The sequence below is a fragment of the Xenopus laevis genome, chromosome 1L, assembly GCF_017654675.1.
Source record: "Xenopus laevis strain J_2021 chromosome 1L, Xenopus_laevis_v10.1, whole genome shotgun sequence".
In the NCBI taxonomy this organism is placed as follows: Eukaryota; Metazoa; Chordata; class Amphibia; order Anura; family Pipidae; genus Xenopus; species Xenopus laevis.
In genome coordinates, this window is record NC_054371.1 from 42,379,540 (window position 1) to 42,404,512 (window position 24,973).

The 24,973-nt window shown below is 41.6% G+C and overlaps 1 pseudogene; it reads left to right on the forward strand.

The window, feature by feature from the left end:
• Positions 1-8,464: 8,464 nt before the first annotated feature.
• Positions 8,465-24,973, forward strand: part of LOC108719596 — a 40,812-nt pseudogene continuing 24,303 nt past the window's right edge.

Here is a 24,973-nt window from a genome sequence, read left to right on the forward strand (position 1 = left end):
CATTTAAAAAGATTGTACAAGTATATAATCTATTATCTGTTTGGAACCTGTTGTTTTCTCGATAAGGGATCATTCTATAATATAAATACCTGAAATCTGCTCAAAACCATTAAAAAAATATATGATTGTTTTGCACGTGGATTCATGCAGCTTAGTTACCATCAAGTACAAGCAACTGTTTTACTAGTTTATTATAAAGAAAAAGGAAGTCAGTCAAAATATAAGAAGATATTGCTATAAGAGCACCTATTGGAGGTACTATGGTTGGGAAAAACAATACTATTTAGGGGGCAAAATAACTGGGGCTCCCAGTGAGGACTGCCATGCAAATGATGCTTAGAATCCCAGCTTGCTCATTATGCGCATGCGTGTGACCAAACATAACTGCTCACCAGGGGTGCTTCGCCAATGAGGCAAGTTGAAGCTGTCGCCTCAGCGGCAGCGCCCCATTAGGCACCAGGGGCAGGAAAAATGCTGCTCCTGGTACTTTAAGAGCGAATTTCCGGGGGAGGGGGGGCAGCAGCAACTGCTGCTGCCTCAGGCGGCGGAGGGGCCAGGATCGCCCCTGCTGCTCACACTGGGAGGTCCTTACTGGTGCAGGCAGCAAAATGCTTGCAACAAGGATTTTTATGCACAGAATAGTATTGCTTCCCCCAACTTGAAATCCTGCAGCTCCAGCAAGGGAATCAAATTTGTTCAGTAGGTGCCCTTTAAATGATTTATTTGATGGGCCTCTCTACTGTGCATTCTTTTAATCAGGTATACAACACACAGGCACATTGTCTCCTCCTAGACAGTGTCTGACTGGGATATCAGGGGCCCACCAGAAAACCTTAGACTGTGGGCCCACTTTCCAAATAATTATTCCTCCTCTCCTAACTCAACCTCTTTATTCTCAGAGTCTTTTATTATCTATTTACTATACTCTATTCTTACTTTATTAATCCTCTTTTTTCCATAAAGAAATAGGGAATGACCATAGAATATGCCAAATGGTTAGAAGCAAGAGGCCCACTGACATCTGGGCCCACCGGGTCTTTTCCTGGTATCCCGGTGGGCCAGTCAGACACTGCTCCTCGAACCTGAATTTTAGAGCAATGGCCGAACATGCCTCAGGATCATTTGTTGGCACTAAACATCCTTTTTTTTCAAACAAAAACATTAGCAGTAGTTTGAATTTTATATTAGCAAAGATATGTTTCTATTGTCTCTCAGTAGTCAATTAAAGAGAAAAAGGAGGAACTCTAGGTCCTACCATAGATCTAACCAAAATCTGATTAATCATCCAAATCTAGTCACATGGAGGTTGAAAAGAAGTAACTGAAAGCTACAGTATACTCTGTGGGCACAGAGGGAAACTGGCTACAGCAAGGTAGGTGAGAGTTATATAGCAAAATTGATAGCAAAAGAAACAAACATGGCCCCAGAATTCATTGCTGCTAAAAGCAACTGCTGGGGACTTGCCGGACATGAAAGATCTTTCATTGTGAGGCTGCTGTGAAACTCAGGGGCTTCACCTTGAGCCTACCCATCATCTTGCTATATGTGTTGACAGCTTTAAACCTCCAAGAAAAGGTTTATGGACAAAAGGATGTATTCCTTACTAATGTGACCCATGCTTTAGACCACAGGAAAACAGTTTATATTATGAAAATACAGTAACTGATTTCTAATCTACTTAATCATGTATTAAATCAGTATTGGCCTCTAGAGACTTATAAAATGGGCCCTACAGTTTATCCATCATAACTTACTGTACATCAATGTTACATGTGTGGCCCTTGTGGGAACAAGTTAATGTAGCAGCTTCTGTGCCAGGGAAGGGCAATTAAAAAGAAGATGGTTAATTGGTACTAGAAGAGTGTACCTTGCAACACCTACTGTATATTTATCTGCCACTCACACCTGTGCACACTGGTTCCTGACCCATGTCTCAAAGAGCCATATCTGAGGCACTACTAATTCTATGTCAGTTCCTGCAACTACCACAGAACAAACACCTATAGTCTCCCTGTCTGAGGTACTACAGGTTCTTGAAATATGGAAAAATAAATAGGGTATGAAAGGTGTTGTGTACGGGCTGCTCAAATCCAGTTCATTCAACATTACCAGGGACAAGTAACCAGTGTAACTTAAATTGCTCTAAGATAAGAACCACCACATAAATCTCAAATATGTAGCTATCTGCCAATACTTGGGGTTTCTTTATCTCAAAGGTAGAACTTTGCTACATGTGACTCTTCAACTCACTGGACCTAGAAGAAAGGGAATTAGAGTCTCCACACTGAACTGTAACTCAACACAGTCGCAATCACAAAGGCATTTGCGATTTTCAAACAGGAACAGAAGATTTATAGAACAAATAACATAGTAGATGGTACTTCCTTGGTACCCAAAATATTAATGGTGCAAGATCTCATAACACACAGTTCACAGTGGGTATGTCACTGCACAGGTGTCTGCTTCCTGTGTTCCAGGATTCTCAGTATGCTCAAAGGGATTTCACGGGGTCCCTTACTAGGGCTTGAAAGACACCTATCATCAAAAAATAGTTTCCTCCACCAGAGGTGCGGGATAATAGATCTTGCACTAAGGTAATGGGAAATGTGGAAACCCGCTAACCTGGCAACCCTGGTCTGCACATGCACATGATGTCAATTCCGCCTATGGTACTTCCAGGTATTCCCCCCGAGACAAGCTGACAGCTCTGCCATGAGCATAATGAGTGACCTGGGGCACTTGCTCATTATGCACATGCATGTGCCCCAACATGGCTGCCTGCACCGGGAGTTCCATCCTAGGTTGCTTAGGGCTAGCGAGGGCATTACTTTGGAAAAAATATTCTTTCACCATATAGCTGCCAGACCACCCCTTTAATATTAGCCACATATAAAATCCACATAATGCATGGCTAATTAGCAATTCAGTGTATGCTGCAAATTGAACTGATTTATATGCAGCCACAGGGTTGCTACCTTTGACTTCTTCAAAAACCAAACAAGGGGGTGGGATGATAGAATCAGGTATGGAGCAGTAGCATATGGGGGTTATAGCGTTATGGCATTTGGGGGGGGTGTTTGTGCCTCATGTGGGAGGGGTTTTGACATCAGAGGTGGTTATTGGCCACAGCACTGGACTTGGGTACAGCAGGGATGCTGCCTCCTGACTCCCCTTCCGAGCATGTACCTTGTTTTCACTTCCCGTGGTCGCACAAGATGTCAGACGGGGAGCAGTTCTGGTTCGGTGGGCACGTCGGAGCACATCAGATTATTTTTTGGGTGTCACAAGTTTGAAACCAGCCCTAAGAAAAACTAAACTGTTTGAGTCAAAACCAAATATGTGGTAACCCTATGCAGCCATGCAGCATGCATCTAAATTAATTACTAAGTAGCCATACAGGATGTGAATACATAGTTAAAGAGGTGAGGTAGTAACCTCACTGAACCATGCACACCCTCTCTATACTAACCCTGGGCCAGACAAACCCCACTTACAGGTAGGGTTGCCACTAGGAATGCACTGAATCCAGGATTCAGTTTGTGATTCGGCCTTTTTCAGCAGGATTCCGCCTAATCCTTGTGCCAAATCCTGATTTGCATATACAAATTAGAGACAGAAAAGGAAATCAAGTGAATTTTCGTCACAAAACAAGGAAGTGAATTTTTTTCCACTTTTTCTTTTCCTGCCCCTAATTTGAATATGCAAATTCAGATTTGGTTTGGTATCTGGGCGAATGTTTCACAAAGGATTTAGGGATTCGGCCAGATCCAAAATGGTGGATTTGGTGCATCCCTAGTTGCCACCTGTTCGATTTTGACCCGAATAGTTTGGTTTTTCTAAGGCCTGTTCGGGTCTAAACTTTCTGTTCAGTTTTCAGCCTTGTGAAACCTGAACAATAATCTGGCCAATAAATTAAAAACATTTACATAGATACACACCTCAATATCAAGTGAAGTTCATTTCTTATTTTACAGAAACAAAAAAAAACAAATCAATCAAAAACAAGAAACTGTTTTTCTAAATTAACATTTCTGTATTTCAGAGCTTTCTGGATAACTGATTTCTGTATAATAGATCCCATAACTGTAACTAATGGATTGGGCTTACTCATAATGCAGACTATAGACAGAGATAGGTTTGCCACTAGGTGGTTTTGAACTGGACATGAGTAATTATTTCTATAGAGAGAAAAAGAGAAAAGAACCCCACATAAAACTAGTTTTAAATGTAGGTCACCAATAACCTTAAATTCCTCCCCATTAGTCAGAAGTGCATATAAGTTACAGGATTGGTAGCTAATGATTATTATTATGGATATTAGACCAGATGTCTATGCCAAGCAAGTACCACTAATTGGATGGTCTGTGATGCAGACGGTACAATTAATTAACACGGGTGCAAAAAAAAAAGTTAATTGATTCCAATATAAAGTGCATACATTAATTCATCAATTAGCTCTGAATTAGGTAAACCAAAGTGCAGTGCAAATAATTATTGATCAGCCAGTCCTTAATGAATTCTAATAATTATAAAAAGTAGGTTTTGTGACATATAGTATTTGGTAAATTCATCAAAATTAGTTATTTAAATAGAAATTCATAGGTCTAAAGTGCAGTGCAATAAAAATTAGTACAGTTCCAATCCCCAATTAATAAATAATAGTTAAGGTAAAAGTGTTCTGTAACCAGCAAAAAATTAGGATATATTATGCAACCACTTTTCTCCAGTTCATAAGAAAGTAGTAAGAAACTGGAGTGAAGAACAGTGGAGTTGTCCCAATGCTTGCTACTAGTATTTTTCTATCCCTGGGACACCACAAAGCAAAGGAAGGCAGGGTAACCGTGACTGTGGTCTCGTAAATAACCTAATCCTCTACTCATAAACAGTTCTGGGCCAAGTCGGCCGGGCACCCAAGGCAACCCAGCCGACTACGTTGCCTCACCACCGTACTTGCCAAAGTACGTACGTAAGTGTGCATGTGCGAAACAGCCGAGGACCCTGTGAGAGCGTATGTGTCGAAGAATGGGATCGCTCATGCACACACTCACTATTCAGTACAGCTGCAGATTAAGAACACAGAAATGCTGCAGGTTAAGGGAACAAGGGTCCGAGCAGGGGATGGCGACAGAAGAGGTACGTGCCTTGCACCCCTCTGCCTTTGCACCCTTGGTAAATTCTTGTCATTGTACTCAGCCAGACTGTGAGACGTTTCATTGTTATGGACAGAACTGGAACAGTGTGCTACAACCCAAACATTTTATTCTCAAAGACTCTTCTGCCACTGGCAGGGTTGCCACGTCTAATTTTCAAAACCAGCCAAAGTCGGCTACAAAACCAGCCCAAAACTAGCCAAGAGGCACTTCAAATGTAGCCCAAAAATAGCACTATATGTGCAGTGATAAAAAGTCTAAAACAAATAAATGAATATATGTGAAAATACGTCTTTTTCAAATTTTCACTGATTTGCAGATTTTTCCATGAAGCAAAATGGGACACATTCACCTGTCACCAGGGGTGTAACTACAAAGATGGCCCAGGAGGTGTAGGGGCCCAATAAAGCCCTAATACATATACAATTTCAATAAATATTGATAAAACAGGTCAACTTGTAGATATTTCGATGGCCAGTAGATTTTTGCCTCAAAATTGTCAAATTGAGGAAAGTCACTGAAAAATGTGAGAATGTTCAAGACGGGAGATGGGGTACAGAGCCTAGAATCTGGTTTCTACAAAAGTCAGTCCCATTGCTGATGACGTTACAAAAGGGGCGGGGTGAGCAGACGCTAGACTATAAAACCAGAAGTCGGAAGCCGGCATTTGAAGGTGGCCACCTTCAAATGCCGCCACCCGCGAGGAGCAGTGCGAGGTCAACCCGAACCCGCAGGTCCCGCGGGTATTGGGTCGGCCCGCACATCACTACTTGGCACATTAGGGCAAGAAAAACTTTGGCTGGGTTCCAAAGTACAAACCAGTCAAAAGCCCAAAAAGTTAATTTGTACTTTCAAACCCTGCCTGGGCTTTAAATTAGTAGCCCAATTTGGCTGGAAACCCTGGCCACTGGGAACATTGCTTTCTAACAGACTGCTTGTATCAAAATAGCTCCTGTGGGGGCCCAACACAGCAGCGTCCTAAAGAAAGGATGTGAATTGGAAGCCAGTGTTCATGATCTCATATATAGAGTGACTCGAGGGAGCAAGCATGATGTGTGGCATTAGAAGTCACTTTATTCCCTCAGGTTGTGTGTTTCTCTGTAGTATGGCTTTGACAGCCGCTAATCACTTGTACTTCTTTTGTTGGAAGGAGACAGGTGTTTTTATATTAAAAATTATGGTATTAATGTAAAGGGACACAAAATTAAATGGGTGGTTCACCTTTAAGTTAACTTTTAGTATGTTATTAAATGGCTAGTTTTAACTTTTTTCAATTGGTCTTCATTATTTATATTTTATGGTTTTTGAATTATTTGCCTCCTTCCTCATACTCTTTCCAGGCTTTCAAATGGGGGTCACTGACCCCATCTAAAAACAAATGTTCTGTAAGGCTACAAGTGTATTGTTATTGCTACTTTTTATTTGTCATCTTTCTTTTCAAGCACTTTCCTATTCATATTACAGTTCAAATCAATGCATGGTTGCTAGGACCTTGGCAACCAGATTGCTAAAGCGGCAAACTGGAGAGCTGCTGTATATAAACCAAAAGCCACAAATAATAAAAAAATGAAAACCAATTGCAAATTGTCTCTGAATATCACTCTCTACATCATACTACAAGTTATTTTAAAGGTGAACAACTTCTTTAACCTTTCTTGCATATTGTTATTTGGTAAAGGGAATACTATCAGTGCACATTAGTGATGTACAGGCCGGCTCGAAACTCGTGTGACCTGCGGGTCGGGTTCGGCCAACTCCTGCACAAAATTTTCAGGTCAGGGTCGAGCTCTTCTGTTCTTCCGGCCCTCGACCTAGCACTTCCGGCGCTGAAATTTATAGATTTACCACGCCCCTTTTGTGACGTCACTGCGGGGCGGGTTTATAAATATAGGGGCAACAGCGGGCCGGGTGGGGTGCGGATTGGGAGGTGGTGGGTTAGGGCCGGGTGAGGGTCGTGAAATTCTCGACCCGCACATCACTAGTGGACATGGTGTTATGGTGTCTGTGTTTATATAAACTATGAGCAAATACGAAGCTTTGTGTTTGTTGCTATTTTGATTAGTCTGTGTCAATACCAGGACATGTGCACAATTTTCCCTTTGCCATGCCTCACCAAATCCAGTTTGGCAAAATAGAAGGACATAAGGAAAATTGTGGAAACCAAAAAAAGGGCAATGGCTAGGACAAGCCAGAATGTGCTAATAGAAATAATATTTCCCATTTGACAAACTTGGGGAGGCCATTTGTATAGTTATTTTTAATGCTTAATATAGTTTACTGCAGAAGCAAGGTTTAGTGACCTTAAAGGGGTTGTTCACCTTTGAGATAACGTTTAGTATGATGTAGAGCGTGATATTCTGAGACTATTTGCATTTGTTTTTCATTTTTTATTATTGAAGGTTTTTGATTTATTTAGCTTTTTGTTCAGCAGCTCTTCAATTTGCATCTTAAGCAATCTGGTAACTAGGGTCCAAATGACCCTAGCAACCATGCATTGATTTAAACAAGAGACTGGAATATGAATAGGAGAGGGCCTGAATAGAAGGATCAGTAATGAAAAGTAGCAATAACAATACATTTGTAGCCTTACAGAGCATTTGTTTTTTAGAAGGGAGTCCGCAAAGCCCATTTGAAAGATGCAAAGAGTCAGAAGAAAACAGCAAATAACTATAAAACTATAAAAAAATAAATAATGAAAACCAATTGAAAGTTGCATAGAATTGGCCGTTCTATAACATAATAAAAGTTACTTTAAAGGTGAACCACCCCTTTAATTCCAGGGCACCCACCTTCATCTGTCTACTAATCCACCTTTATAATGTTACAGTATGCTGTCGCGAACATTGTAGCAGTGACAGATGGTCACAGCTGTGAGAGTGTTGTGTTAATACTGAGGTGACTTGTCCCTAACCACATAACTGACAATACTTATAAATAGAAAACAAATGTCAATGTCACTTTTTTTAACTGTTCGCAACACAATTGCACAAACTCCATTTTTGTAAATTGCGGTGGAATTTAAACAGAGACCTGTTATCCAGATTATAGGAAGGCCTCCTATCACAGTGCCAATTTTAAGTAAATCAAATTTTTAAATTATGGAACACAGGACTACAGTGCTGCAAGGCAGCAGTGCTGAATTCCCTGGCCAAAACATTCCAGATAATAAATCCTATACCTGTGATAAGAAAGAGATGCCAGACATACTGAAATGTAATTATGAGATGAATCTAGGTTATCCAGTGAGTCCTAAATGTCCTCATTTGCTGTTTTACAGGTTTATATCTATGGTATGAAATAAGAATTGGATCAAAATGACAGCCATCAAGCACGCTCTGCAAAGGGATATTTTCACCCCTAATGATGAACGGCTCCTGAGTATTGTAAATGTTTGCAAGGCAGGCAAGAAAAACTGTTTTCTATGTGCTAAACATTGCTACAACACTCTGTAGAACATACTGTACTATGTTAATAACAGTATTTTCCCTAACATTGTTCTGATCTGTGAATAAAGTGTGTGCAATTGTTTCATGCATGTAGGTATCGGCTTTATTAAAGGAGAACTAAACCCTAAAAATTAATGTGGCCATTTTATTTACGGACGTTATTGCACCAGCCTAAAGTTTCAGTTTCTCAATAGCTGCAATGATCCAGGACTTCAAACTTGTCACAGGGGGTCTTGGAAAGTGTATGCGACACACAGCTGTTGAGAAGCTAAGCTTAGGGGTTGTTGCAAATTATCAAGCAGAAAATGTGTTTGGCCGGTAATATAAGCTGATGCTACAGGGCAGATTATTAAATTCTGATGCTAGTTGCACTGTTGTTAGTTGCACTGGTTTCTGTGTTGCCTTGTAGTAATTATCTGTATTAATTACTAATCAGCCTTATATTACGACATTCGTATTCTATGTGTACTGTATATTGTGAGTGGGTCCCTAATCTCAGTAAGTGACAGCAGCACAGAGCATGTGCAGTGAATCAGCAGAAAAGAAGATGGGGAGCTACTGGGGCATCTTTGGAGACACAGATCTTCACTGCTAAAGGGCTATGGTTGCCTTGGGCTGGCACAGAAGCACAAAACATAATGTAAAACATTTCTAGCTATTTCTTTAGTTAAGCTTTACTGTATCAGTATTTCTAGTATGCTCGATAAGTGAAAATGATAACATAGGTTGTTTTAAATGCCTGTTGTCAGAAACAAAACATTGGTGGTCAGATTTCTCCTAACCTCTCTCTCTCCCTTCAACGTTCATAAGCAGTGGTTCATATTTTGCCACCAGGGTCTGCAATCAGCAGTATATTTCTCTTACATCTCAATAGAAAGGGAGGTTATTTCAGACATTTTGACCACTACTGTTTTACACTTGAGCACATTGACTGTCCAGTTACCCCATGTGCCATAATCTTGTTTTAGATTAACACCTGGACTCCTGTACCAACATTGGGCACATTTGCGCCCCAAGTATAAAAATGTGCATGTGTGAGTTCTGAATGTGTTAATAAATTGAAATCCATATAAAATCCATGTGTACAAAAGTGGCTGGCCAGTCTGTTGCTATTAAATAAAAATGTGAAATATCCAATTGTTTTATGATTCAGCCATGAATAAGCCTTGAAAAAAGCAGTTGATAAAAATATAATAGAAGTTTATATGAGGTGATGGAATGAGCGAAAAAGAAAACACTAGTTGGACTCTAAGCATTGAGAGGTAAAATAGCAGCAACTGTGGCTGTTAAGCAGAGTTAATGGTAGCGATGTATTCATACTAATGGAAATGAAAGGAGCTTTAATGAGTGCATTACAGGAAAGAAATAAAGAGGGTAAAGGTGCCTTTAGTAATCTATTGCAAACCAATCGGATGTTTGCTTTTAAGCAGCAGACCAGTAAATGATATCCTCAGATTGGTTGTTTTGGAAATGAAGAGACATTTTGCATTTGTTTTTTTTTTACATTGCCTTAAAGTGTTTTATTGTTATATAATCGAAAAAATGACGTATTTTCTTATGAAGCTCGGGTATCGGATTTTTAGTAATATCCGCTTTGCAATGCATTGTGCATCCTGTGTTTCCTTACTCTCCTTAACTAGGTGTCAAACACCTAGCAGCTCCCATTATTTTAGTGTGGAAAGTATTTTCACAGAGGCTGGAGATCAGTATGTGTGCATTAGGGTCACATAGGGAATTCTTCTGGTGGTTATTGATAATGCAGTCATTTACTTTCTGCTTAACCTGTTTCACTGCTTTCCAACTTTATTCCCTATACTGTAACAACAGAACGGCCCGTGCTTGTAAAAGTTGTGAAAGTAAAGAAATCTGATAAAGGAGATTTCCATAAAACACAAAACAGTGTGGCTGCTTCAAGATCTTGCTGTGGTCGATGCTAAAGATGCTGTTAAGGTAAGCTATCTGATAATTGTTATGAATTGGCATTAATGAATACATCGAAATGTAGCTGATTCTACAATTCATTTCTATATTTATATTTAGGGCAGGGCTGTCCCACTGGGACGCCTGCGAGCTGTATGTTGGTCGCCAAAAATATATGCCAAGTGCAAATTGTCTCAATGTTACTAGGGCTCATCTACAACTGCAACCACAGCTGTTGGGAAAAAAAGGCACAGTCATTCCATGAATCGGCACCATTCAGGAATGGTATTTGCATCCAAAGGTGCATCTGCCCCACCTCCTGTTGCATAGTGAGGCCATTGACGAAGGGGAACTGCCATCTCAAAAATCAACAAAGTATATTTTACCTAAAGAATTAGGCACAGCCATAATTATAAATGAGGACATACTAACACAAGTGCAACTGCATCTAATTTGCTTTGAAAGCATATGTAATGGTGCAAGGAGAACTAAAGCCTAACTAAAGAAGTAGGCTAGAAATGTACATTGTATATAGAATAGAAATGTCACAATATAAGGCTGATTTGTAATTAATACAGATAATTACTACATGGCGGCACAGAAACCAGTGCAACTAGCATCAGAATTTAATAATCAGCCCTGTAGCTTCAGCTTATATTACGGACAAACCTCATTTTCTGCTTGATAATATGGTATGACCCCTAAGCTTAGCTTCTCAACAGAGGCTCAGAGTCAACTGAGCATGTGAGTGTCACAGACACTTTCCAAGATGGTGACCCCCTGTGACAAGTTTGAAGTCCTGGATCATTGCTGCTATTGAGAAGCTGAAACTTTAGGCTGGTGCAATAAGTTCAGTAAATAAAATATGGAATTTTTAGCCATATTAATTTTTAGGGTTTAGTTCTCCTTTAATGCATTTAATGCATTAATGCCAGTTTGATCAGGTGCATTGCTACATCGAGGGTGCTATTATGCTGCAATGATGGGTAAAAAACATGCCGAGTTGTCCTCAAAATTGCACTATGCACTTTAATGAGCCCCACTGTGTACATCATACTAAAAGTTGATTTAAAGGTGACCTAACTGACCTTTCATTATTTTGGCTTTGTGAATTTAAGTCTCACAGGCATAAAAACTTGTAGGACAGTTTGGGTAAAGTAACATTATAATGCTTGAATGTAAATTGGTTTGTTGATTCACACTGTGGTTTACAGTGATTTTCGCTGATCAATTTTTATTATTCTGGTTTAGGAGAATCATTTTGCCATATTTGCTAATGTGCTTTTATATTGTTACTTCCGTGGCTGAATTCTTACCTTAAGTATAGGCATAAAACTCCAGACAGTACATCATCACAGGCTGTTCTTTCATCCATCCATTCATTAAAATTCAATGTATCAAGTCTAACAACTTTTGTATGGCAAGTTTTAAAGAATTTGTTTATTTACTGATTTGATGAATAGTAACAGGTCAGTGCTGCAGAGCACTATGGGGCAAATTCCCTAACCAGCAAAAATTAGGGAAAAAAATTAGTTGCATCCAGGGTGCCGAACGCTGGCGAATTTTCGCTAGCGTTACTTCGGCAATCAAAGCGAAGATGCACTAGCGTTGCCTTATTTGCATATGGCAGGAAATTATAAAGTTGAATGGACGTATATGTTACAGCAAATAAATGACATTACACAACTCCAGGGAACCTTAATAATAAAATAGAGTTGTTATAATGCCCTACACATGAGCCCAGTGTATAGTTTATGTTCCATATGTTAGAAAATGGAGGGGGGGAACCCAAAAAAAATTCACAGACCTTTGCAGGCTATCACTCAGAAAAAAGGAAAAGACGCCAGCGTTTTTTGGGACTAAAAATTTAAGAAATCCTAAGCACTCCGCCTGGTCTGATCTGGCAAATGAGGTAACGTTCAGTAAAATCCACATCTTAGTGAATTTGCGGATTTACGTCCGTTCACCAGAGCTAAAATTCGCCTGACGTTAGAGTGCGAAACAACGCTAGCGTCTTATCTCCTAGTGAAGTGACGCCTGCGCCTGTTAGGAAATTGGCGAAGTTTCGAAATCACGTTACGCTGGCGAATTTTCACTAGCGTTAGTCACTTCGCCCTTTACAGAATCTGCCCCCAGGTGTTGTATGGATTTTCATATAATATTTTTCTATTTCTAAAGGAAATCCACCCTGATTTTGATTTGCATTTTGTAGAATATATTCATTTCTTGCCTCTGGAAGCTGAATCAGAGATATTTGCTGGAAAAAATTTACTTTGCCAATGTCAGCTCCCAGCTATTGGAAGGTAAGCCTTGAAGTGTTGCTGCACCACAGCTTATGGTTACTCTTTTACATCTTATGGTTACTCCTCATTTACATGCTAATCAGAAGGAATTCTGGAAAAAAAATGCCAGTATTGCTCCTAAAAATGTCCATTTTTGTGTAATAGCCTATGGGATAAAACTGACTCATCTGGGCTCATTTATAAACAATGGGCAAATTTTCTCCAGGGCAGAAACCCATAGCAACCAATCAGCCATTAGCTTTTTGCAGCCAGCTGCAGGTTGAACACTGAAAGCAATCATCTGATTACCATGGGTTACTGCCCAGGTGCAAATTTGCTCAGTGTTTATAAATAATACTTACTATGCATTAAAGCTCAGCTGGGGCAGTTGCTGACCAGTTTTGTCCTTATTGGGGCGTCTCAGTGTAGTACAGGGGTTTCCTGATCAGTTTATGTTAGGCAAAGGAAGTAGAAGGAGAAGACAAACATTTTGGGCAAAGAGACCCAGAAGGAATTCTGGGTTAAATTAGCATTTTCATGATATACTCTGTAGACTAAAGCTCCCTAATGGGTTCAAAGCAGAAGGAATTATTGGTAGGGGACCTAGAACTCTCCTAAAATGTCCACATTTACTGTTCAAGTTAAAGCTCACCCACTTCCAAAGACAAACTCTTTCATGAATTCAGACATGCTTGAAATTTGTAGTATCTATGATCTCAGGTCTGAGAACTTGATTTACAGTAAGAACAGGACTCACTGAGACTCAGCCATTCCTACTGGGTCCTTGTGAGCAATAATGAAATATAATCCTCTACAACTTTTATACAGACAGGACAGCTGTCAGGGCCCGAAGGCTCTGTTGTAGTGCGGACCAAGGAGGAGGCAATAACACCAAAAGGTACAAAAGGATTTATCAAGAGGATGGTCGTAAACAGGCAAATGGTCAAATACAGGCAGCAAGGATCAGAGTCGAAAAACAGGCAAGAAGTCGGTACACAGATAATCAGAAAGCAGTAAATCACACCCAGGAACTATGCAAGATAGACCTATAATTGGGCAAGGAGGAAAAGGGCAGTCAGGAATAAATAGTCCAAAGTTGGCGCCAAAACTTGACGCAATGACGTCATGACGCTGACGCCGGCGTCCTCACGTTAGCGTCCTGACGCCGACGCACATTCTGACGCCGGCGTCCATTCCGTCGCCGGCGACCAATCCGGGGGCTACTCGTTTCGGACGCAGTCATATTGCGACCAGGAAGGACCGCATGGTGGAGCAGGAGGTCGCCATCTTGGACATCCCGTGGGGTAAGTTCTCCATCTTCCATTACAGTACCCCCCTCCTTAGGGGGGGCCTCAGGACCACCGAGGCTAGGGGAAGAAGGAAAGAGTCTGTGGAACTTACGAACCAGGACAGGTGCATGTACATCGGAACTCCTCACCCAAGAACACTCCTCAGGACCGAACCCCTTCCACTCGATAAGATATTGAAGAATGCCCCGGGAAATACGAGAGTCCAGGATTCTTTTGACTTCAAATTCCATATGATCGTCAACCAAAACAGTAGCTGGAGAAGAAGAAGAAGAAGGGCAAGACATAGCAGGTTTAAGCAGGGAAACATTAAAAACATTGGGTATCCGCAGTTCAGGAGGGAGTTGAAGACGGACAGCCACAGGGTTGATGATTTCGATGATAGGGAAGGGGCCGATGAATTTAGGACCAAGCTTGGGTGTAGGAATCTTCAGACAAATGTTACGTGTGGAAAGAAAAACTTTATCACCAGGAACATATGGAGGGGAAGAAATCCTTCTTTTGTCAGCAAACTTTTTCTGCACCAGAGAACTCTTCTTCAAGTTTGCCGCAGTGGCATGCCAAATAGCCAACATGTGAGCAGCTTGGTCATTGGCCGCAGGCACATTGGTAAGAAGAAGATCCTGAGAAAATGCCAAAGGATTGAGACCATAAACACAGAAGAAAGGAGAGTTCTGGGAAGAAGAATGCAGGGCGTTGTTGTGGGCAAATTCAGCCCAGGGAAGAAGATCCGACCAATCATCCTGGCACAAGGACACATGACAACGAAGAAACAGTTCCAAGGCCTGATTGACCCGTTCAGCGGCTCCATTCGACTGTGGGTGGTAGGCAGAAGAAAATTGAAGAGAAATGTTAAGGGCTTTGCAAAGAGACCTCCAGAACTTGGAAATAAACTGGGAACCCCGATCGGACACAATCTCGGTAGGAAAACCATGGAGACGAAATATATGTTTGATGAAAAGTTCAGAGAGTTCAGGAGCAGAAGGCAGTTTCCGGAGGGGCGTGAAGTGAGCCATTTTGCTGAATCTGTCGATCACCACCCAGATGACAGTGTGGCCAGATGAAACAGGGAGATCGACAATGAAATCCATCGCCAAGTGAGTCCAAGGTCGAGATGGAATGGGAAGTGGCAAGAGTAAACCCTTGGGGGGAGAATGACCGGACTTGGAAACAGCACAGGTGGAACAGGATGAAACACAGTCTTTGACATCTTTCCTTAGGGACGGCCACCAGAGCAAACGAGACAAGAGTTCGGTTGTCTTCTTAATCCCAGGATGACCAGCCTGTTTGGAACTGTGGGCTTGGGATAAAATGTCATGACGAAATTCCGGAGGGACGAAGGCAACACCAAGAGGGATCTCTGCAGGAGCCGAAGACTGAGCAGAAAGTAACTGAGGGGCACAGGAGGGAAACAAGGCGGCAATAATCTTGGTAGAGGGTACAATGGGTACAGGATCTTCGGGACAGGAATCTTCAGGAGCAAAGCTTCTGGACAGAGCGTCAGCCTTCCTGTTTCTGGAGCCAGGGCGAAAGGTGATAATAAAATTAAAACGAGAAAAGAAAAGTGCCCACCTGGCTTGCCGGGGATTGAGGCGCTTGAGGGATTGAATAAACTCAAGGTTCTTGTGGTCGGTGAAGATTGTCACTGGAATAGAAGAACCTTCAAGCAAATGCCTCCATTCTTCCAGGGCCAACTTAACGGCAAGTAACTCCCGATTGCCCACATCGTAGTTCTGCTCAGGGGAAGAAAATTTTTTAGAGAAAAAAGCACACGGGTGGAGTTTCCCGTCAGAGGAAGATCTTTGAGACAGAACTGCTCCAGCTCCCACATCTGAGGCATCGACTTCAATGAAGAAGGGTTGTGAGGGTTCAGGGTGTCGAAGAATAGGAGCAGAAGAAAAGGCTTCCTTGAGGGTCTTGAAGGCTTCGAGAGCTAGAGGGGGCCAGAGTTGAGGTTTACTCCCTTTACGGATCAAGGCAAGAATTGGATGGATCTTGGAAGAGAAGTTTTTGATAAATTGTCTATAAAAATTGGCGAAGCCGATAAACCTCTGGACTGCCTTAACGCTGATAGGAAGAGGCCAATCCAAAATTGCAGAAACTTTGGCGGGATCCATCTTAAAACCTTGAGGAGAAATGATGTAGCCAAGAAAAGGAATGGAAGAAACTTCGAAGGTGCATTTTTCCAACTTGGCGAAGAGATTATTTTTCCTCAACCTGGAAAGAACTTCACGCACTTGACAACGATGATCGAAGAGGTTTTTGGAAAAAATAAGAATGTCGTCTAAGTACACGACCACACACTGTCCCAAAAGATCACGAAAAATGTCATTAACTAATTCTTGGAAGACCGCAGGAGCATTGCAAAGGCCGAAAGGCATGACGAGATACTCGTAATGGCCATCATGAGTATTGAAAGCGGTCTTCCATTCATCTCCCTCGCGGATCCGAATGAGATTGTAGGCCCCACATAGATCCAATTTAGTAAAGAAACTAGCCCCCTTGAGCTGATCAAAAAGTTCAGAGATGAGAGGAAGGGGATATCTGTTCTTTACGGTGATTTTATTTAACCCCCTGTAGTCAATGCAGGGCCGCAAACTTCCGTCTTTTTTCTCAACAAAGAAGAATCCTGCTCCAGCAGGGGAGGTAGAAGGACGAATAAAACCTCTTTGAAGATTCTCCTGGATATAGGACTTCATAGCAGAAGTTTCGGAGGGAGAAAGCGGATAAGTGCGGCCTCGAGGAGGCATTGAGCCGGGTAAAAGTTCGATAGGACAATCATAGGGACGATGAGGTGGGAGAGTCTCAGCGGACTTCTTATCAAAGACATCGGAAAAGGCTTGGTACACAGGAGGAAGAGAAGAATTTGAAGATACTGAAGAAACTTTGATGACAGGAGCAGCAGGCAAACAGTTGTGTACACAAAATGGACTCCAACGGGAAATTTGTGAGATGGACCAGTCAATGACTGGATTATGAACACACAGCCAAGGCAGTCCCAGGACCACAGGAGTTGAAGGGCAATCAATAAGAAGAAAAGACAGTCTTTCCAAATGCATAGTGCCCACCTTGAAGGAAAGTTCCTGAGTAGACTGCGAGATGATGGCAGAAGAAAGGGGACGATCATCAATCGCCAGGACTCGAAGAGGGGTTGCCAAAGGTTGAAGCGGAATGACATGGTTGTCAGCAAAGGCACGATCCATGAAGTTGCCTGCAGCACTAGAATCGAGGAAGGCCTGAGAAGAAATCTTCTTGGAGCCGAACTGGATTAGAACAGGGAGGAGAAAACGTTGAGCAGAGGAATGGGGAGAAGAACAAATTCCACCCAGGTAAGTCTCCCCAAGCTTACCTAGGTTTTGGAGTTTCCCGGCTTCACTGGGCATTCTTGGGCGAAGTGAGCTTTTCCCCCACAGTAGAGGCATAACCCAGCAGCCCTTCTCCAGAGCTTCTCCTGTTCGGAAAGGCGTGCCCGACCGATCTGCATTGGTTCTTCAGATGGCAAAGAAGAAGTAGCAGGTGCCACAGGAGGAGGAGGAAGAAGATTAGAAGCCGGACTGGGGAGTAGGGGTCTTTGGAAGCGTGGAGCCAGGGTGGGTTGGAACCTGGAAAACTTCCTAGCACGATCCCTGTCAAGTTCGACTTGGAACTCCCTCTGTCGGGTGTCAACCTTCACCGCCAATGCAACAAGGTCCTCCCATCGAGGAGGAATCTCACGGGATACGAGATCGTTCTTGATGCGCATCGCCAGACCGTTGTAAAAGGCAGCATGGTATCCATCATTATTCCACGAAGTTTCTGCCACGAGAGTTCGGAACTCGATGGCATATTCAGGAACTGAACGGGTCCCTTGCTGCAGTTGGAATAAACGGGCTGAGGCAGAAGTAGCCCGACCAGGAGCATCGAATACTGTGCGAAGGTCCCGGATGAAGGCCCTGGCATCGTCGATTACCGGATCCTCCTTCTCCCAAAGAGGAGAAGCCCACTCCAGAGCTTTCCCTTGCAGGCGGGTGATAATATAGCCCACCTTTGCTCGCTCCGAGACAAACTGACCTGGAAGCAGGGTGAACTGGATTTCACACTGGTTGATGAAACCACGGCATGATTCCGGATCACCGCTGTAGAGAGGAGGTGCAGGGATGCGAGGCTCGGAAACCTGGAGCGGAGTTGCAGGAACTGGCATAGGGACTGGAGCCACAGGAGATAAGGCAGACAATTTCTCCAAGATTGCTTCTAGTGCCTGGCCGAAGTGGGTTTGCTGGGCTTCATAGGAGTGCATGCGGGAAGCCAATCCACGAACAGCTCTGCCGACATCGGTTGGAACTTGAGGCCCCTCCGAAGGGTCCATGGCCCAATTATACTGTCAGGGCCCGAAGGCTCTGTTGTAGTGCGGACCAAGGAGGAGGCAATAACACCAAGTTCGCGGTACAAAAGGATTTATCAAGAGGATGGTCGTAAACAGGCAAATGGTCAAATACAGGCAGCAAGGATCAGAGTCGAAAAACAGGCAAGAAGTCGGTACACAGATAATCAGAAAGCAGTAAATCACACCCAGGAACTATGCAAGATAGACCTATAATTGGGCAAGGAGGAAAAGGGCAGTCAGGAATAAATAGTCCAAAGTTGGCGCCAAAACTTGACGCAATGACGTCATGACGCCGACGCCGGCGTCCTCACGTTAGCGTCCTGACGCCGACGCACATTCTGACGCCGGCGTCCATTCCGTCGCCGGCGACCAATCCGGGGGCGACTCGTTTCGGACGCAGTCATATTGCGACCAGGAAGGACCGCATGGTGGAGCAGGAGGTCGCCATCTTGGACATCCCGTGGGGTAAGTTCTCCATCTTCCATTACAACAGCATTCTCAGCAACCATTGAGGCTCTGAGGTTCTAACCTAAAGGAATTCTTCAGTATAAAAATAAAAACTGGGTAAATAAAATAAAAAAAATGTTCCTAATATAGTTAGGCAAAAATGTAATGTATAAAGTCTGGAGTGACTGAACAGAACAGAACACTACTTCCTGCTTTTGCCGCTCTCTTGGTTTCCGCTGACTGGTTACCCTGGTGACCAAGCAGTAACCAATTAGTGATTTAAGGGGGGGGGCACATGGGCCATGACTTTTGCTTTTGAATCTGAGCTGAATGCTAAGGATCAATTGCAAACTCACTGAACAGTTATGTCCCACATGCCCCATCTTAAAGTCACTGACTAACTCAGCATTAGAGAGTTGAAAAGCAGGAAGTAGTGTTCTGTTCTGTAATGTTACACATCCAGTCACTCCAGCCTTTATACATTACATATTTGGCTAACTAACTATATTAGAAACATTTTTTATTTTGCACAGTCGATCCATTTATCCAGTTTTTATTTTTACACTGAACTGTTCCTTTAAAGGGACATTGCTCAAGGATGGGTTAGGGCTCTTACACATGAGCGTTTTTACCTGCGTTCCCCTGCGTTCCGTTTTTCTGCGTTCAGCCGCAGGGGAGCGCAGGAATAGACGCATTTAATTATTTCAAATGGGGCTGTACTCACACAGGCGCATGTAGGCGCCGAACGCAGGAAAAATGCAGCATGTTGCGTCTCAACCTGCGTTCGGCGCCTACATGCGCCTGTGTGAGTACAGCCCCATTTGAAATAATTAAATGCATCTATTCCTGCGCTCCCCTGTGGCTGAACGCAGAAAAACGGAACGCAGGGGAGCGCAGGTAAAAACGCTCATGTGTAAGAGCCCTTAAGTAGCAAAGCAGCAGAGATCATTTTGTAATTTATGATGCTGTTGCTTGAGGTATTAATTGGGTTTCCAAATGCAGTCGCTTAGTGGGTGACTTTGCATGATTTTATGGGGGGAGGGGGAGTTGACCAATGCCATTTAAGTATCTGAGATTTTATATCCTTTTTGAGGTGTGGACAATAAAATTACTAATTGGTTGCTTTTAGATGCCCAGTAAATTAATAATGTAATCATTAAATTGCCTTTTGTCTGTTCTAAGCAATTAGTTGAAGTGGAAGGAGTGAAGATGGTTGTGTTCAGAGCCTTACACAAACTGGTGCCTTTGCTGATATTCTGGGTATCTTCATAGTGATTGAGAGATGGGTGTACGTAGAAACCATAGCATTTAGGCTAGGGCAACACACGGCGCAAAATGCAAAGTATCGAATTTTTTCGCAAAACAAGAAGAGGATACTGCTAGTGGTGTGGCTAAAATCGGCCTGCGGATTTCATCACGCTGATTTTGGCCGTGTCTGGCCCCTAGCCTTAGAGCTAAAGAACAATGCAAGTATCCTCAAACAAGAGCATTCCCAATCATCATAAAACATGGTTTCGTGATATAAACAAAACGGGTTTCCAGGTAAGACTGAGTAGTTTTCTACATTTACCTCATTGCAATGATTAATACCTAGTGTGCATTGCACTGTGCGTCAAAGCTATAGCCAAGCAATATAACTGTTTCCAAATGTATTCTGTATACAAACTATGCTGTAATACTCTCTTGCTTACTGTCCTTTGCTCTTTTTTTCCTTACATAGAACTGCCTAAAGTTGATGAAGGTGGGTGCCATGATTTATTTATACATGTTCCTATAGTTATAGTTAGACCTTCTGGAGTCATTTTGTAGAAATGAATAGGGAGTTAATCATATAATTTTAAAGTTGTCTTAGCATACACTACAAAGAGGTATTCGTGTAGAAAACATATGTTTTCTAAGTATGGTTTTACATTATGCTTAAAGGAATAGCATACCTCCTTTTTCAACAATGAACCAGGCTTGTGCTGAACACTTTTTGACTTTTGTTATTTCTTGCGCTAAACAAGGCAATCCCCACTGAGAAGCTCTCTGTATAAATAAATCCCTCACTTTCCCCAGCTAAAGCCTGTTATCATTTTAAATAAAAATCAGATCATTATACAGCCACGTATCTGTGAGTTGCTTGTTTTTTTTTTTGTTTTTGTTTTTTTTTTTGTGGCTTTAATTTTATTTTAAAATGTTGATGTTTAGAGCAATAAATAACTTTTCATTAAACCAATTTTGAGGGGTATACTGTCCCTTTAATGCTTTCTTTGCTAGAGATGATCGAGGCTCTGCTTAGCTGTTTATTATCTGCACTCACTTATTGCTCCTTCTATTATGCATTGTAGGCCTGCAACGTTGCTTCCTACGGCTGAATGAAATCCGAATTCTGTAGTATTAAGCTGGCCATACACGGGCCGATAAAAGCTGCTGACAGACCGAGTCGGCAACTTATTGGCCCCTGTGTGGGGCCCTCAGACAGGCTTCCCTGATTGATAGCTGAGGCAAGCAATATAGCTGTATGTTATACCATTCACAAGGAATGTACAACAGCATAATGCCACTGTGTTCATGTGAACATGTTCACGCTCATCCTTTCTTGTGATATCACAGGCCTGTGTCCAATTATTATAGCCAGGCGTGAGAGAGAGATATAAAGTCTTAATGTTGTCTTTAGGCTGAAGATTAATACAGTAGCATTCATTTTTCTATGCCTGCCTTCTATCTCCAATTTCCTTCTTCTTCAATCCATTCTCTCTGAAAAGTATCTCTTTTAAAATATTAAATAAGCTTCATTGAACCCACATTTTGAAATGATTGGAAAGGACACGTTACTGGGGTTATTTATCAAAGATCGAGTTTGTGAGTTTTTTTTACTAACTCGAATAAATGTTTGCTTATTTTTGAAAAAAACCTGTATGTAAAAAAACTCAATTGTATGCAATCGGGGGAAAAAACTCGAATGCTCAAATTTATTGAGTTATAGTCTAAAAAATCTTGCATGGCTCAAATTTATTGAGTTTTTCAGCGCAAACCAACGTAAAAAAACCCAAAAATCGTGAAGGCTACAGACATCTTCAAATGGTTAAAGAGACATCTTCCATTGACTTCTACATGACCTCAACAGTTTTAGCTGGAGTATTTTTGGTATTCTAAGAATAACTGGTCAAGTGGTTTTTAATGACCTAATGTTATGTTGCAGCTTTCTATTTGGAATTTTAAGATTCTATTTGTTTGCTAGGGTCCCACTTGCCCTAGCAACCAGGCATTGTTTTAACTGGAATATAAATAGGCATGGTCCTGAACAGAAAAATGTATAGTAGAGTAATTAAAGAATAGAAATCTAGTCTTCATATAGATTTGACTGCCTGGTATAACCTCCCTGTGCAACCAGACAGAGTTTTGAAGGTTAGATAAGATCTGAATAGTACAGCAAATTGGAAAAAATACTCGTTGAAGAGAAGTGATTGGTTTTGTATCTGTACGAATATAAATAGTAATCTGTTTTTTCCCCATCACGTCTTAAAGAGTCTGTTCCTAGTGGGGAGAACCAGACTGTTACTGGGGGAGATGAAGAAGCAGCAGCCGAGTACCAGGAATTAAATGCCAGAGAGAAGCAGGACATTGAGATTATGATGGAGGACTGTGAATATGCAATATCCAATGCAGAGGTCTTTGCAGAGAAATTATCCAGAGAGCTGCAGGTTTTGGATGGGGTAAGACAAGTTCAAGGATGCACAAACATCAGTTGTATCTGTTATGGTCAGCCAAGGTCACAATCATCACTTGATTGCAACTACTTAGTGCATCTTAGTACTTTTTTCAGAGCTCTAGCTCCAAAATTAGATGGGAAAACCTGTGTGTGCCAATACTTAATACATTTAAGATTCATCTCCAATGTTTTCTTGGCCAGTGCGTCAAATACTATCATTAAGATAAAGCATGTAGGCTCGAGGTACTCTTCTAAACCTGCTGTTGACTGAGTAATAATATACAGGGCTCCCATTTTGTATTGCTTCTGCACTGTCTAGTGGTATATGCCAAATTTTGTGGTGAACTGCAGTGCTTGCAAATGTATAATACTGGAAAAATTGCTGCATTGAAGCATGGCAAATTGCAGAGATTTTTGCACTTTTCGCTTTCTCACCATTAGTAAATACAGGCCTGTATGTTAAGTTTGCTTTTTACTTAAAGGAGGAAAGGCTGAATTTACTTGGGGGTGCCAAAAGTTTGGTACCCCCCAAGTGATTGTATTTACTTCCCTGAAACCCCAGGCTGGTGCTCCTATCAACAGAAAACTCCACCCGTCGGGAGGTTATTACAGCGAGCACCATGGAGCGGTCACTTGCTTCTTCTTCTTTTTTCCCTTGGGTGCCCATGAAAAGTACAATGAAAAGCCGAACTTTAACAAAGACGTTGGCTATTTCATTCTACTGTGCATGCGTCTGTCCTGGGAAGTTTAAAGAAAGAAGAAGAAGGAAATCATCGCTCTGTGGTGCTCACTGGAAGAACCCCCGTACCAGTGCAGTTTTCTGCTGATAGGAGCAGCGGCCCAGGGTTTCAGGTAAGTAATATAATCAGTTGCGCGTGCTTAACTTTTGGCACCCCAAAGCAAATAGGCCTTTCCTTTAAAAAAATTTTTTTGTTCATGCTGGGTTTAAACACCTCCATTTAAAGGAATAACTGATCTGGCATATGAACTTTCAGAGGTGTTTCTTTCCTTGTGTTTTGCAGGCAAATATTCAGTCAATCATGGCTTCAGAAAAACAAGTTAATATCCTCATGCAACTGCTGGATGAAGCCCTTAAGGAGGTAGATCACATTGAAGGAAAACTGAGCAGCTATGAGGAGATGCTACAGAGTGTGAAGGAACAAATGGACCAGATCTCTGAGAGCAACCATCTTATTGAGCTCAGCAAGACCAACAGTGACACTCTCCTGGGCGAGATTGAATTCCTTGTTGTGAGTATTTGTTTTGTAAATGTCTTTATATAAAGATAAATGCATATCACTTATTGTTTCTCAGTAACACAAATGAACATTTCTTGTAGGATCACATGTAAATGCCAATTTTTTAGATAAAGGAACCAGTAATCCCACTCAATACCATGTCCTGGTAGCATTCAGCTTTAGTAAATATTAAGGAATTGCTACTGCTGAGATACAGGACTCTTCTGGTAAATCACATTTTTATATCTTCTGTATCACATAGTAAGAGATTTTTATGTTTTTAGAACCACATGGATTTATCTAATTAAATCACATTAAAGCTCTCCAAGAAGCAGATCTTTCTTCATCTCGAGGGATTGAGGCTTGTACTAACGCAGCAGAGCTCTCCTACAGTGTATGCATGTGGCTCTTCATCCTGGTAAGAGCAGTACTTACTATAAAAGTTGTGGTTATTGGCTTTCTGACCTTTTGCTTTAATGGCTATACAGTGTTGTTTTGCTATGTCATTCAAGAACACTTATGCTTTTAAATGCTTGATTCCGTGGTCAGAAATACACTTTCAGTATGTGTATATATATCTTTCTTACACCATGCTCTCATCAATGTGTTTCAATCCACTGGGGGGGGGGTAACTTGGGGGTGATTAATCAGTTGATTATTTTTATGTATTATTGGAAATTCATGGTATGTAGTGGCCACTCCTGATGTTTAGAGGAGATTAAGTATTGGTGTACAATTAGAGTTATAATTGATTGTGGTTATTAATGTTTGATAAGTGGGTCACTAATATTTAATTATGTTTTTATGATGATACACAGATGGGTAGAAGTTTTTAAAATTTTTTTAGATTAATTGATTCATATTTGTATTAAATTTGCTGGTATATAGTTATGGGTTGACTACTGAGCCCACATGGGGTTAATTATAACACTGATTGCACTGATTGGTTGTTTTACATATTTAAGCAATTGTACTAATTCCGGTCCATATCCTAACAACGGTCCCCGGTGGATTGAAATGCATTTTTGACTGGTGAAATGTTTTCATATTTTTGCCGTGAGTGCTTTCTATGGTGCTTGTATTTTTTTTTGGTAAGCAACCGGCTAATGCTCTTGATTTGGCGAGT